Genomic DNA, 14,721 nt, shown 5'->3' on the forward strand with positions numbered 1-14,721 from the left:
ATTGCCAGTGTCTTTACATTTTTAAACAGATTTGCATCGCAGTCAGTTATGAACTTCAACATGATTTTTTAAAGAAGAAATTGGCCTCAGTCAGTTTTGACCCAAGTGCCCTATAATTAGATGTACTGTTTCCACAAATCCTTTTGAGAAATGTACAGTATCACTATGTTACTCAGCAGAGGTTTTGAGAAAATACTTGAACCGTTTCCATAAGAACAGTTTAAGACCCGTACCAGAACTTTTTTATTTGTAGATCTTAGCATCTGTGGAAATATAGCACTTTCCTAAAGACATCTCTTTAATCCCCTTTTAGATACCAAGACTTAGACAATTTGCTTGAGCTATTTAGCTAATACAGGAATACATTGTTTCCTGAAATAATCTGTGTCACAGATGTAGTTACTTTATAGTTAGAGGTGAATTAAGAAAACAATTTTGATTTTTTTTTTCTTAAATTGTAAATCGTGAAGTTTTGAGAGAGCCATTTTTTTAAGAGCCTACCATTTGCCAGGCGCTGAGCTGTTTTTTTTTGCATATGGGTTTTCATCCTTTCTACACCGCTAGGTGGTATCTCCATTTTACAGAATAGGAAATTGAGGGTCAGAGATGTTTATTTGGTAAGATCATGCTGGGGCTGAAAACAACTCTGAAGTCTTTGTTTCCCTCATCTGTTTGCTGAGCTGTCTTATGGTTGAATTAATCAGTCTTCTCATCTAATTCACTAAGTGTGTGTGTATATTTATTGTGTCCCGTATATGAATTAATTCTATTGAATTTTTGTTTCAAACAAGTATCCCTGGCTAACCAAACCTATCTAGACTTTGGATATTGGATGCTCAGACAGTGGGCAATACCACTAGTTTATTCTTTACAATTTATAAAGATTTATGATTCTTTTTTCATGTCCATTTATTCTTAATTCTGTTTTTGTTTTCTTTTTACATGGCTGTCAATTCTTTATTTCTTTAAGGATCATAGATACTTATTTAAGACTCATTTCAAGATTTCATTTTATTGGGTAGTGTGAATTTATCTTCCAGTATTGTTGAATTTCGTTCCTGGCCATCTTTCCTAGTTTGAATTTCAAACATGCTTTGGAGTTTTAATTTGCATCCTTAGTGGGAAATTTATTTTTTCTTTCTCTCTTTTGGTGTCCTCCTCTGCCCTCTATCCTCTTCTCAGCACCTCCAACTCTTTTCTGTTTTTGTTGCCTTTACTCATGTCTACCATACTGTCAGTTCAGGTATTGTTGGAATACCGAAGATACAGCCACTGGTCTGCGTGACCCAGGTTTTGCATGTAGCACTTTTTCTTCTGCCACTACAGGTGGCACTTCGATTGATGCATAGTAGTCAGTAATCCTAGCTATTGATTATGGCTTTTTTCTCCTTCCATTCAGAAGTTTTTTGTCTGGTGTCACCTATGGGTCTTGCTTTTGGCCCTCTGATCTTATGCACGATTTGATTTCCAGACTGCCTTTGCTTATTTTTAGTCCTGTAGCCCAGTGTTGGTGACATCATCCATTTATTGCTATATGTTTGTTCTGTTTCTGAGTTCACAGAAATATTTGTCATGTGTGAGTATGTCTGTCTTTCAAAAATCAATAAAAAGTACATATTTTGTTATTACTGTATTTGGACCCAAGGGAAGGGTGTGGTTGGTTGAAAGCAATAATTTGCTATGTCATCTTATCAGAAAGTGAGTTCTTTTGCTTACAGTATGTTTTGTTTATGTAGGTCTGTACATAGTAGATACTAAATACTAAAAGAATATGTAGAGTATATTGAAGAAACCACACTCTGTCAAGCCCTGAGCCCCAGGGTTAACCTTTATCTAGTATAGTTGTTTGCAAACTGTGGTTCGTGCACCCCTGGGAGTCCACAAGAACCTTTCATGGGCCCACAAGGTCAAAACTGTTTTCATAATACTTCAAATGTGTTATTTGCTCTTTTCCCTGTGTTGATGTTTGCACTGATGGTACAAAACACTGGTGGGTTCAACCACTGGCACCTTAGTGCGAATCGTGGCAGTGGCACCAGATTCTGCTAAACCTGTTGCCCTTGAGTCGGTTCCGACTTATAGCGACCCTAGGACAGAGTAGAACTGTCCCATAGGGTTTCCAAGGAGCGCCTAGTGGATTCAAACTCTGCTGACCTTTTGGTTAGCAGCTGTAGTGCTTAACTGCTACGCCACCAGTGTTTCCAGTAGTGATTATATTCTTTACTGCCATTCACTCACAATTAAAGAAGGGGGCGGGGATAGGCAGCTTCCCACTTAGGAATATTCTTGATGAAACAGTAAATCCTATTAATTTCATTAAATCTCGACCCTTGCGTAGATCCCTTTTTAAAGTCCTTTGTGATAAGACTGGAAGTTGTGCACAGAGCACTTCTGCTGGCTGCCAAACCAAGGTTGCTGTCTCAAGGAAGAGCAGTCTTGTGCAATTGTTTGTGTTGCAAATTAAAGTAGCCACTTTTCTCATGAAATACCACTCCCCCCCGCCCCCCCTGAAAGAACGATGTACAGACTGGCTGTTGAGACTTGGGTGTTTGGCAGACAGTTTCTTGAAACTGTGTGAGGTGAACCTATCACTTCAAGGAAAACATGCGATAGTATTTGACAGCAGTAAAATTTGAGTTTTTAAGTGAAAATTTTAATTTCGGTAAACCAGAATCTGCCACCATGAACTTGACAGCTTCCCAGTACTTACAGATATTTTGATGAGATGGGTAGTGATAGGAAACCCTGGCGGCGTAATGGTTAAGTGCTACAGCTGCTAACCAAGAGGTTGGCAGTTAATATATACCAGGCGCTCCTTGGGCACTCTATGGGGCAGTTTTACTCTGTCCTATAGGGTCGCTATGAGTCGGAATTCACTCGACGGCAGTGGGTTTGGTTTTTTTTTGGGGTAGTGATATTAATGAATATAGGTTTTTCTAATTGTATTGACATTTGGAAGATCTGCTTAACTCAGAGAGCCAGTATTACCAAATGACCAGAGTTTGATGTTACAAAATGATGCCTGGGTAAAAGATTTGTTCAGGGCGCAAGTTAGGCGGATGGATTTTAATTTAACAGTATGAAAGTATGGTATGGTTTCAGATTCCACTTGGCAACTAATCTTTAAGAAACTACCACTTTGGAGTTTTAGTGTAATACCAAGGAAGAATATCCACAGTTATCTGTAAAAGACTGTTGAAATACTCTTTCCTTTTACAAGTACATATTTGTATGAGGCCGGATTTTCTTCATATACTTCAATCAAAATAACATATTGCAACAGATTGAATGCAGAAACAGATAAGAGAATCCAGCTGTCTTCTATTAAGCCAAACATAAGATTTGCAAAAATGTGAAACTAAGCCATCGTCTCACTGAATTTTGTTCCAGAAAAGTTATTTTTCATAAAATTGCTATTTATGTTCACATGTAATAGGTTTATTTTAAAATGAGTCAATATTTCAAATGTCTGAGGCTTAATTTAAAATATGGTATGTATTGGTAGATATAATCCACATAACATGAAGCTCTCTGGGATTCTCAAGTTTGAAGAGTGTAGAGGGATCCTGAGTCCAAAAAACTCAAGAAGCACCGATCTAGTGAATTTGTTTGGAGCTGTAAGTGTTCAGACTCAGCTTCAGCCTTTCAGCCTGCTGTCTAGATGCTTTCCAGCACGTCGAGAGTCTGCTCTAGGTGCCTCTATCCTGTTCAGCCTACACATAAAGGGGCCCTGAACTAACCAATGATGTTTGACCAGTTTCAGGAAAATTTAATTGTCATCAGTCCGAATCTTTTAGTAGTAAGAACGAGATTCACTGCAGAAATTTAGGGCTTTGAACAGCTGCGTGACATTGTGTGGCATGTCTGGTCTTCAGTTGCTCTTGGTTTTGAATCAGAGATCAGTCATTAATTTTCAGTGGAGACCTTCAGTTTATGATTATATACTTAATAGTTTGTTGATCCCTGCCACTAGTTAGTCAGCATCTTGAGGACAAAAACTGTTTATCGCAAGTACCTTGCACAGCGTAAAACCCATTGCCATCGAGTCGATTCTGACTCACAGCGAGTCTATAGACAGAGTAGAACTGCCCCCACAGAGTTTTCAAGGAGCATCTGGTGGATTCGAACTGCCGACCTTTTGGTTAGCAGCCGAACTCTTAACCACTACACCAGGGTTTCCTTGCACAGCATAGGGAAGGCTATATCCTCTATGTGGGTAAGAGGACCACTCTTTAAGATACTACAGAAGCATGTTTTGATTTTAACCAGTTTTGTTGTGTGAATGGTTTTTATAAGAGTTTTTGATCACCTTGGAAACCCTGGTGCTATAGTGGTTAAGTAGTACAGCTGCTAACTGAAAGTTCAGCAGTTCGAATCCACCAGGCGCTCCTTGGAAACTCTGTGGAGCAGTTCTACTCTGTCCTATAGGGTCACTATGAGTTGGAATCTACTTGACGGCAACGGGTTTGGTTTTTTTTTGTTTTTTATGATCACATTTTTGCCTCAAAGATTCTCTGATAATCGGATGGTGTCTCCAGCTTCATTTTCTAGACAATGTAAAGGCAAGTTTTTGTGAAGTACAGAAAAAAGCTCTTTAAAGTCACGAATCATAAAACTGTTGTGAACAACAAAGTTTTTTTTTTTATAATTTTATTTTTTGTTTTTGAGAATATCTACAGCAGAACATACACCAATTCAGCAATTTCTGCTGGTACATTTAGTGACACCCATTACATCCTTCAAGTTGTGCAACCATTCTCACCCTTCTTTTCTGAATTGTTCTTCCTCGATTAACATAAACTCACACCCCCTAAGTGTCCTCTCTGGTCTTTCTAGTTGCTCTTGTCAATTCGATCCCATAAAGATAGTTTTTAAAAGAGCACAGTGCTCAAGGCAGACACTCTTTACTAGTTAAGCTAGTTTTTTTTTTTTTTTTTTTAAATGTTTTGTTTTTGGTGAAAGTTTGCACAGGAAATCAGGTTCTTGTTTAACAGTTTCTATACATACTGTTCAGTGACATTGGTTAAAAGCTAGTTTGGTTTTAAGAAGACTTCAGGGGTTATTTTTGGTTTAAAGTTTAAAGATTATCTCAGGGCAAAAGTTCTGGGGAGTCATCCTAGCCTCCATGGGTCCAGAAAATCTGGATTCCATGAGAATTTGAAATTGGAAGCTATGTTTAATTTTAAGTTAATTGAATGGTATTCTTTTCCTGCTATTCTTCAGTGTTTTATCTTCTTGCTTGGTGCAGATTTCTTCCTTAGATTCAAATGATTGAGGAGGAACTTCTCCTTAGATCTCAAAAATTAGGATGTAGAGGTGGATTTTTAGCTGCACATAGTATAGGGCCTCTGAGTCAGAATCAACTCAACGGCAACGGGTTTGGCTTTTTAGTATAGCACTTGTTTTTGGGGTGCTGGTGAGGTGGTTGTTCTCCATAGGCTCTGATACTATATAAGCTTTTCCCCCACTCTCCAAAAGTTAAGTGATGTTAAGAAGGCCTTCTTCTTACATTTTTTTTTGAATATTTTTGACATATTTGCTCCCATTCATTATTTGTATTGTTGTCATTCCGTGATGGATAATGACTTTGGAGATTTATTTGAAAAGATAAATTGTCAGATATGTAACTTCTAGGGCTATGGAGACATTAAAAAAAAGATTTTTTAAAAGTATTTTAAAGTAGGGGTGGAATCATAATCCTTGAAGATTAACAGACTGTGAGGTCAAGGAAAAAATAAAAACACATTGAAGGAAACTGCAAGGACTGAACCCCACAGACTGATGCGCTGTAAAGATGATGTCCGTTCAGGAAGCCTTTGAGTCAGACTTGCCATGTTGTGTTGTTGGAGTTACGGATCAGCTACTCCTGCCTCTTTGCTTTACAGAGAAGGAAATGGACTATGATGTGGTTTTTTCTTTTCTTTCTTTGATACATCTTATTTTCTCTCTTAACGTTTAGTACCCTTTCTTTGAAAACAAAAACTAACTCAGTGCTTTATCAGTTTTATGTTTCTACATTGTTAATTTTTGTAATGCCCAGTGTCATAAATAAACCTGTTGTAGTTTCTATTTGGTTTTAGTATTGGTGGACAGGGCTAACTTCATTATTACAGGGGAAGTGTGTTTTTACTTTATTTACTCTCCAGGCACTCCTGTTTGGAAATACCTGTCCTACAGTGGACTTTTTCCCTTTTCGTCTCGTGCACAGTGGTGCTTCATGTAGCATCCTTGCTGCTCCCTGCCATTTGGTTACTAGGTGGCTAATGTTAACTCCTAAGTCTTTACATTTCTTCCTTAAAATCTTCCTTTCTTCTTTGAGATGAATGGAAAGGACTGATAAGGAGAGAATGGGGCACACGTTGTGATCATCTGTCCGTTACCCTTTATTGATGACTAATTTATATCAGATTCTATTTCCGCTACGTTGCACATCTTTTAATTCCACTCTGCCGTCCCATCCAGCTCTTTACCATTTGCCTCAGCGGGTCTAAAAACTGTGATTTTTGTTTTCTGTCTTTCTAACTGTGTTTCTTATATATTCATTATATGCCAAGGGACAACCTTGAGTATGAATAGCAATTTTGATATAGAGATAATTACCTCTGTAAAAGAAAAAGAACCACACACCATGAAGGAAAAAAGAGAGCTTAAAAAAGACCCAGGAGTATGTATTGTACCAAGTATCTATATTAAGGTACTTGGATGTCCTTAAAAAAAAAAAAAAAAAAAAAAAAAAAAGGGTAATTGGATGTCCTAAAAGGTACCTATTATTCTTTAATTAAACCTATTTATCTTAAGAACACAAACATTTAGGAAGATATTTTTGTTTTCTATTTTTACAGCTGCCTTCTAGCTGCTAGCTCCTATTCACCACCCTATTTCAGTAGGAAATGTTTTGAATTCCAGGGAGCTATCTGTAAGTTGGGAGTTCTGGTGACACAGTAGTTAAAGTGCTTAGCTGCTAACCAAAAAGGATCGGTGGTTCGAACCCACCATCCGCTCTGCAGGAGAAAAAGATGTGGCAGTCTGGCTCTGTAAAGATTTACGGCCTTGCAAACCCTGTGGGGCAGTCCTACTCTGTCCTTCGGGGTCGCTGTAAGTCACAGCAGTAGATTTTTTTTAATCTTTAAGTTGAGGAAAGCCTGAATAATTCTGGTTGATTTGTTGTTTGTCTGAATCTTTTTAATAGGTTGCCTTAAGGGATATTTGTAGCTATTTGTTTTTCCAATGACAGCAAACTTAGTATTGCTGAGCGTACATCTTTGCTCTCGATATTGTGTTCCTTGGAGGGATCACCATTATTCCCCACGCCGTTGCTTGCTGTGTATTGTTTTTCCTTCTGAAATAGTAAGTATATGAGTATGTGAGGTGTGATTATCCCCAGTATTTACAGGTGATGAGCTTTTTTGCAGGTGGTAAAAACTTATTTTTTAGTGAAGTGATGAAATTGAGATTCCACTCTCAAGTTTAATTTCAACAAAGTCCCCTTGTCTTTTGATCACTACGTGATAGTACATCAGCTGAAGCTTTCACACCCCTGAGTTTTATTTTCATAGGCAGCTTGCAGACACTGTATTTTTTGGAATAGGAATACCTAAGTGAAGAATGACATGTCAGAAAGAAGCAAAAAAGTTCTAGAAAATCTTTAACCATCCCTCCAAAATTTCCCTTCTGTTTTTTTGAAAGATGTTGAGTTGGTCAAAAGTATATCTAATCGGTGGGCAAAGGAGAGCTGTTGACCAAGAGGAATGATGGTGGTAGTAAAATAGAAAGAGGAAGGAGTTCGTATTAAAATAGAGTTGCATACAAGTTTTCTTCAGTGGTTTAGAACTTAGAGTGTAGAAAGTGGGGACAGAAAAATGAACGGAAGTTAGCACAGTGTGCAAAATGTCATAATAAAAGTAGAAAAGTGCATTAGGATAAAGAAGGGGAAACTTTTTCTAGTTGGGATTGGGGATGATTTCACCAGAGATCACAGTTAAGTTTAATCTGATGTGGGAGTAGGACTTTTGTAGATGGACGAGGGATGTGGGAGAGGTATAAAAAGAAATGAGATTTAAGGTTAAAAACAAAACAGGAAAATTTTCATTGCGTAGGTCACATTGGTGGTGCTGCCGATGGTGGTGGTGGTGATGAGGAAGAAGTACAGCTGTTGATATGTTGTTAGAATGAAGCTGAATTCAAGTTCATGAAGCTGGGATTTAGATTCGTTCCTCCATATGGGGTAGATTTTGTGTTATCACATTGTAGGAGTCATTGTAACCTTTAAAACAGCTGAAGAATTACCCAGCTACTTAGTATGCTGTCGTGGAGTGTAACTGATTTAGATGGAATTGGTTCACTTAACTCCCTGTGTGCGCTGGGTGTATCTGTGACCTTAACCCCCGACTCTGCTGCTCATATAAAGATTGAGAAGTCTCTTGGCAACAAGCTCCTAGTTGCAACTAACACCTGCCTTGGCCAATTGGTATGCCCAGTTCTGGTACTACAGCCTCTGGGGAGCTTGTGTTTGAATTCAGCTTTATCAGGTTTAAACTGCAGCATAAATGTGAAGACGCTTTGGGGTCAGCCAGTTGCTTGAGAATGAAATGGCAAGATACAAAGAAGAGAGAATGAAGCCTTGTGGGTAAAATAGCAGTGTTAATTTACATTTGGATGCTTCTTGGTTCAATTTATATATTAATAGTAGGATATTTTACTTTACTAGCCTCTTTCCAAGTTAGGTGGCATTATGAACTAAAGAGAGAAAAGAAATGACTAGGACCCGAGATTATATCATTTTCTCATAACGTGCCTTCACCAGGGTGGTTTATTGTAAACAGCAGTGCGTGTTTTCTCTTTAAAAAAAAAAAACTATAGCCTGGTGTGTTTCCTGGTGGGTTTCCTGGTGGGTTTCCTATCAGCTAGGTTCCCACGACATTTTATACAGTGCCATCATTTTAACACCAAATTATATTGTTATAATTGCTTATATTTTCCTCTTCTGCAAACCTGAGCGTTCTAGCAGTTTGTGGTGTCATTCATCTCTATTTCCTGGACCTAAAATGGCTCTGGGCACCTAAGTGTTTGAGCTGAAAAGGAATTAAGTTGAAAAATGGATTGCACTGTGTGCTTTATACTTTATCCTACTAAACATAACAGGTCATCAGCAACAAAACAAAAGAATATTACCAGTTTTTTTACCTAACGTATTCACGCTCCTTCTTTCCTTCTTGCTTGTCTCCTCTCAGCTCTTACCTCCTTACTAAGGCTGAATTGAAGCATAAAGGTATGAGGTGTTTACTAGAAGAGTCATCCAGTTGGTGAGGAGACTTTAATGGTGGTTCCGTTGGTTATGGACTTACCTACTCCCCTATTCACTACCCCGCCCCCATTTATATTTCTGTTCAGTTCTCTCCTCCACGGGCTCGTTCTCTTGGAGTTGCATTTATTTTATCAGTAAAAGAGTATGGACAACAAATGGGGGGGGGGGAACCTTTAATTTGATATTTTGGAAAACTAAATTCTAGGAGTGTCAACTTTAGAACTTGATTTTTGGGTTATGCAATAGTATGTAACTATGTGTGAATGTTCCATAAATTTTTTCCGAGAGCAATTTTTTTCTTAATTGACTTGAACAGTCTCTGATTTTACATAGTGTTTCAAGCAGTTTTCAGTAAATCAGTTCAAGTCCACAGTTAATTGTTTGAAAAATTTCCTTAAGTTACTGTGATTCTCCAGGGATCACCCGGAAACACTCCTTAATTAGTGTATTTAATCATACCTTGTGTAAGTCAGGCAGACGAGCCTGATGGATCAGCTAAAATACTGGAGGAATAATCAAAAGTCCTTGGCCCTAGCCTTTAATCCTAGAAAACCTAAGAATAAAAATACTCGACAGATTATTTTAGGGTATAGTTCATGCTTTTCTGATCTCGAATTTTCTTCTTGCCATGAGAACCACTGTGTGTTCATGTCAAGTGGAAATACAGCTCATGAGTAATAGTAGACTACCACAGAGGACAACTTGTCTGGTGCTTTGTACAGTAATAGTTACTTTTTAAGGGCTTGAGGGGAGTAGCCACATAAGTACCTGCTCAGCTTGAGCAACTCTTTGCTTCTGCTCCTAATCTCATGCTGCACGTCCCCAAACGCGGAATGTCACAGCTTCTCCTTGTTCTTACTGATGATCCGATGTAATAAGTTTTCTGGTTAGTTGGTTAGAGATGGTGTGACTCAACACTATAAATGACTTTTGGGAGGGGGGTGTCTTATTCAACCCATAACAGGGTGTGATAAAATATCCAAGTAATATTTGATACATATTTTGTTGGCTGTAAAGTCTGAAAAATATTGTAGCCCCGGCTCTGCCACCCAGTGTCTGTGTATGATCTAGTGGAAAGTCATTATGCCTCACTGATTTTCCATTTCTCTGTCTGTAAAATGAGAACAGCAATACTTACATTGAAGCGTCTTTGTGTGAAATTGTACTATATATGTGAAATGTCAAGCACTGTATGGCCACAGTTTTTCCCCCCTTTCTCTTGTTAGTTTAGGAGAAGTAAAATATTTTACTTGGTCTCTGTGCCAATTTAGATATACTGGGTAATAATGTTATGGATTGAATTGTGTCCCCCCAAAATGTGTGTCAACTTGGTTAGGCCATGATTCCCAGTTATTGTGTGATTGCCCACCATTTTGTGATCTGATGTGATCATCCTATGTGTTGTAAAACCGAACCTCTGTGATGTTAGTGAGGCAGGATTAGAGCAGTTATGTTAATGGAGCAGGACTCAATCTACAGGATTAAATTGTATCAGTCTCTTTTGAGATATAAAAGAGAGAAGCAAGCAGAGAGGAGGGGGACCTCATTACCACCAAGCAAGAAGAGCCAGGAGTGGAGCATGTCCTTTGATCTCACGGTCCCTGCACCGAGAAGCTCCAGATCAGGGAAAGATTGATGACAAGGACCTTCCTCCAGAACCGACAGAGAAAGAAAGCCTTCCCCAGGAGTTGGTGCCCTGATTTTGGACTTCTAGCCTCCTAGACTGTGAGAGAATAAATTTGTTTGTTAAAGCCACTCACTCATGGTATTTCTGTTACAGCAGCACTAGGTAACTAAGACACCATCGCCTCCTCATTTTAACACAGGGTAGCTTTTCTTAGGTTCCCCAAATAACTTCTTGCTTGCCTGATAGACACTGGTATTGTTGATTGGTATCTTTTCCTTTTGGACAGGGAGTACTTCCTGTATGCTTGTCCATCTGACAACTTGCCGTAAATAATCAAGCAGTTTCTTCCTGCCTTAACCCTAAATAACCAAAAGAAAAGCTGGTTAAAGTTGCTAAGCCATACACCAAAATTTTCACGGTTTTTGAGCTGGCAAATATAATTTTTTTGCTGCTTTTTTAGCCTTAATCAGAATTTAGGAATGTTCATTTTCTAGCTATCTGTGATATTCTTTAGATGTCTAAGCTTAAACATGTACCGTAGCATGATCGTTACGTATAGATATTGTATCCAACTGCTTATAGATTCTTGCTCATTTTAAGTCTTAACATGCACCTTTTTCTTAATTTTTCAAATAATACAAAAATTGGTAATGTTAGATTTTGATAGCACTGAAAGATATTCTTAATTGCTACTACTCTGTATTTGAAATAATTGCATAGAATATCTTGCTTAAACGTAATCTTAGCTTAATGTGTGTGTTGTCATAGTAATACGTATATGTAATACACCATTCAGTTTTTTCCTGTAGAAATATTTCAGACAAGGAAAATAATTGTAAAAATGGTTCACAGATCTGAATGATGGAGTTCACATTGAAAGATTAAATACATTTTGAGTCCTTGAAGTCTGACTCAGTGAGAAGTTCTCCAACTTTAGTCCTTTCCTGTACTGTGGTGTCAAGGGCTTGGAAGGCTTTGGTGATTGGATTGTGTGAAAATGTTGTGTCTCTCCTTTTTAACAAAAAATTGGGGGACATCTCTTCACTAGAAACTCCAGAATATATGTATGCATCTCACTATTGGATTTATGACATGATTCCAAGAGCACAGACTACTTTGGGGCAGGTATGTATGGTGGTCATAATTTTCTACCCAACTGTGTAGATAATCATCTTTAATTGTAAGGAGTCAGAATTTAGAAGGGCTCGATATTATAGGCTGCTCTTACCGTCAAAGATACTGTGAGACTCCTGTGCTATATTATTTGCTCCTTTAGCAATTCCATGTATCCTCCAAGTCCAGATGGGTTGTAATGATTAAAAAATATAAGCTGTACAGTTACTGATCTGTTTCTTAAACTTTAGAACTTCTGGGGGAGAGGGGGAAACGATCTATTCATGGGCCTGGTGCTCGATGCATCCCTCTGTCCTATCCTAATTCTTGACTACTGACTGAAACTGGTCTAGATTGACTGTGTATGCTGGGCATTTACCTTTTATACCTTAAAAGAAGTAATTTACCAAACGAAATAATTTATCCTTCCAGATATGTATAGTTTGGGTCTGTGTATGACATTGAAAAACAGAACAAATGCTGTTTGTAATTTTTTAAAGTGATTGTTACATTCATTTAAAATTAATACCAAAAGGAAAACTGTACATAAAGGATTTGTCATAGTCATTTGTGCTCAGGAATTAGATTAGTTTCTACATATGCTGAAACTTTTTTTTTTTTTTGGCAGACTTGCTTATTTTTTATTTTTCATGATTGAGCATTTTCTTTAGCTTACTATAAAATTTAGGTAGTGTATTTTGCTACACTTTGATTTTTGTTATATAGTAGTTCATCGCTCTGTGGACATCCTGTGGTTTAGGCATGCTACAGTAAATGTAGTACCAACGATTATCCATTTTTTTTTTTTTTAAAACTAGAAAAAAAAATCTGATATAGTTTGAGGAAAAAAAAAGAGAAGCATTTTATATCTTAAATAATTAACATTTATGTTTGGATAAACACCTTACATGGTTTTAAGTTAGAATTTTGCACTAATAATCTGAATAATGGAGCCCTGGTTGGTACAATGGTTAAGAGCTGAGCTGCTAACCAAAAGGTTGGCAATTCAAATCCACCAGCTGCCCCTTGGAAACCCTATGGTGCAGTTCTACTCTGTCTTATAGGGTCACTGTGAATCGGAATTGACTCGACGGCAGCGGATTAATCTGGATAATTACTTCAGGATTATAATTAGGACTATAAAAATTTAGAGATTATTGGACTCTGTAAAAGAGTAACAACGTTGGAGATCCAGTAGTAGAGGGCCCTTCGGTAGCAGGTAGACTGCACAGTCATATGTGCATGTTATAGCTTGTCTTTCTTGCTAGATCAGTATTCGTAGATATAGTTCTCTACACGCACATCAACATTAACCTAATGTATATAATTTTTTTCCTGAGCCATTAGCAGGCCATTTACGTACATCATGGCCCTTTTACCGTATAAGAATAGGGATAGTACTAACCACAGTACAGACTCAATGTCAGTAAATTTAATATTGATAAAATACTTCTCTGTCCATATTCCATTTTTTTTAGTTGATCCAAAAATGTTTTTTATAAGCATTTCCCTTCCAGTACAGGGTCTTGTTGAGGATTGTGTATTGCATTTATTATTCCTCTTTAGTGTTCTTTAATTTGGAATATTTACACAGATTTGTTAATGATACTGGCATTTTTGAAGAGTAGAATACAATACTTTTGAGATTGTGTGATGTGAGTATGCTTTAAAATCATAATATTGAGCCACTGTTAATCAAGGTTATTTAAAATTATTTTATCCATTCAGTTTAACTATGTCATGGGACAAAACACCAAATAGCTCAGCTTTTCAGACTACATTTTACTACTGAAATTATAGGTAAATCAAATTTTATTGGCATTTAATTCATACCTCCCAGGTCATCTGTAAAGACGATGATATAATCTAGAACTCCTAATTAATGATTGTGTAATTTTGAAGTATGTATTTTTTAAACTATGTATTTTCAGTTTGATCAGCATGTTGTGTGAATTTTTATGTTTTTATTGTCTCCTTGGTAGACTTGTGCCACCTAGTGGGAATTTGTCACTCAGTGTATTTCCTGTAGAGTCTAGTTGGAATGCTGGTTGCATTTTTAACATATTAAGAGAAAATATTTTAGAATGCCTGAACTTCGTTAGTTGGCCTGGAATTCTTTAGAACAGTGAATTGTCTTATCCTAATGAAGAGTTTTAGACATTAAAAATTCTTACGAAATGAAGGCTTACTAGATGTCTTAAAGTTATGACCTGAATATTAAAATCTGCTTTTCTTAAACAAAAGTGCCCTATATTTCTCTTCTTCATCAGTGAGACTTTAACTGAAGCATAATTTTATTACATTTTTTATCAGTTAATATTAAAATAATTGGTACTGTATGGATTTTGTCAAAATGTTTTCATTCAGGAGATTTATCGTTTTACATCTACTTTCTAAGCAGAGTATAGTGGAGTTTTAAAATGTTATTTACACAATCTAGGTTTATTTTGAAGTAACAGAAGAAAGACGTATTGGGTGACAAATATTAAAGAAATAATACGTAGAAAAAAAGTGCTGTGTTGAAAATACCCTGAATAATATAAACTTTTACCATCCGAAGACTTCTTTCTAAAGTACCAGATAAGCTTTTATTTGGGTTTACCTGGATACAAATAAAATTCAGGATTTTATCAATATTGAAGACTTCGTGGTCTCTTTTCTTGTTATTAAGTATGAA

The 14,721-nt window shown here is 37.1% G+C and overlaps 1 protein-coding gene across 16 annotated transcripts in view; it reads left to right on the forward strand.

The window, feature by feature from the left end:
• Positions 1-14,721, forward strand: part of NCOA3 (nuclear receptor coactivator 3) — a 129,428-nt gene that overhangs the window by 76,836 nt on the left and 37,871 nt on the right. For 3 of the 16 annotated variants that reach the window (XM_010591770.3, XM_010591769.3, XM_064276170.1), the window contains one exon: positions 11,980-12,056. The exons of 10 other annotated variants lie outside the window; for them this stretch is intronic. The gene's annotated coding sequence lies outside the window, so the exon portion shown is untranslated. Of the gene's footprint in view, positions 1-10,799; positions 11,030-11,979; positions 12,057-13,822; positions 13,845-14,721 lie in introns of those variants that run through there. 3 more of the 16 variants (XM_064276173.1, XM_064276169.1, XM_064276172.1) reach the window with 2 other exon arrangements.

This window comes from Loxodonta africana, chromosome 24 (assembly GCF_030014295.1).
Source record: "Loxodonta africana isolate mLoxAfr1 chromosome 24, mLoxAfr1.hap2, whole genome shotgun sequence".
Taxonomy (NCBI): domain Eukaryota; kingdom Metazoa; phylum Chordata; class Mammalia; order Proboscidea; family Elephantidae; genus Loxodonta; species Loxodonta africana.